The 1,831-nt window shown below is 23.3% G+C and overlaps 1 non-coding gene across 1 annotated transcript; it reads left to right on the plus strand.

The window, feature by feature from the left end:
• Positions 1-1,182: 1,182 nt before the first annotated feature.
• On the plus strand, positions 1,183-1,255 carry Trnav-aac. The gene has a single exon. It is a non-coding gene; the product is annotated as a tRNA-Val (tRNA).
• Positions 1,256-1,831: the final 576 nt, after the last annotated feature.

The raw sequence follows: 1,831 nt of genomic DNA on the forward strand, positions 1-1,831 counted from the left end.
TCATTTAAGTAATATTAAAATAAATACACAAAAAATACAATTTAAGCCTTTGTTTAGTATTATAAAATTTATTTAAAACGTCTAATTTATTTAGAAAATTTGATAAATCGCTCTCTCTCTCTCTCTCTCTCTCTCTCTCAATAGCTATGATAGATAATTTAAAGAATTAATTTGGTAACTTAGTTGATCTTATATATATTCATTCAATGTATTGCTCAATTGCTGAAAATGTTCTTTCGCAACAGGTTAGGTTATTAGGTTATTAGGTTATTATTCAACAGATTTTTAAATAATTATCTTTAGCCATTTTAAATTCCTCTAATGATTGTTAATCTTTTTTAATTGATTACCTACCTATTATAATAATTTTTCGTAACCAAAATTTTTGTTTTAAATTCAGTTCTATTTATATTTAATAAAGCTTGAAAATAATAAGAAAACAATAACAAAATCTGACTAATTATGATATTAAGGATAGTATTCGTATTCCATTAATTATTAATAGTTTTTTACAGGGTCATCACATACAATAATAAAATTTGTCAATAACAAAAAAAAATATTTTCCTATGATGTTATTAAAAAATATAACGATATTTTAAATTAAAATCTAAAAATGTAGCTACCATTAGATGACTATGAATTATGACAGGGAGAGTGGCTAAAATCAGAGTTGGGGGATTTGGTTCAAACTTCCCCCTAGTTACACTTATGGGTATTGGATACAGAGTAGTCAGTATTGAGAAAAAAGAATAATTTAGAGTTTTTGCTAAGCAGTCGTGATAAACATCTCCAGTTTTGAAATTGGCACCTTTGTAATTTATATCACTTATTAGTTAACTGAAATATAAAGAGTTCAGCAATTCCATTTGTTTTTTTTATTAAAATTGAGTCACTCTATAAAAGGTTTACTGACTATAAGAATACCTCATATAAATACCTACTTAGAAGTTACAATTAATATTAACGTAGGTACCTATCTACTGCATTTTTGTAAAGTGGTCATTTGATTGAAATTTAATATAATTTTACAATTATCGATTACCGTATATGTATTATTAATAGTTTAGTAATACATTTATTTTTAATGAAAATTTAAGTTTAAAAATATTATACAATATAGAATTGTGATTACAGGAGAGATATAAGGTTAAAACAAATAAAATAACAATCGTCTTTCATCGTTTCCGTGGTGTAGCGGTTATCACATCTGCCTAACACGCAGAAGGTCCCCAGTTCGATCCTGGGCGGAAACATTAAGTTTTTTGCATTTTTTTTGTTTTGCATTGATATTTAAATAAATATAATTTAATATTTAATTTTTGTTACATATTTAAATTTTAAATAATTTATAACATTTTAAAATACAAAACTATTTTTCATTATTAATATTATACACCAGCGATGTATATAATTATTTTATTAGTTTATATTTTACACAATTTAATAATATTTAATTTATAAATAATTTTGTTAGTGGATATTGAAAGTAGTAAAATATGATAAATTGCTTAATGATCCTAGTTCCTGTTGCAATCCCTTATTACAATTTATTTGTTGGTATTTCAGTTTGGTATGTATTATGATTTAGTAATATATTTTTGACGATTATTGAATACCTATATCTAAATATCCTAATTAGTAATTCTTTAACCTATATTATAATACATATAAACACAATGACACCACGAAATATCTTTATTCTTTATTTCAAAAGTTAGATATTAGTAATTGAAGTAGATACGATAAACTTCGAAGCTGTAGAATAGTAGAATATTAGAACATATATTACATAATATTATATGTAATATATATATTATATATAATTCACA

This window comes from Melanaphis sacchari, unplaced genomic scaffold (assembly GCF_002803265.2).
Source record: "Melanaphis sacchari strain LSU unplaced genomic scaffold, SCAv2.0 Contig128_pilon_pilon, whole genome shotgun sequence".
NCBI lineage: Eukaryota > Metazoa > Arthropoda > Insecta > Hemiptera > Aphididae > Melanaphis > Melanaphis sacchari.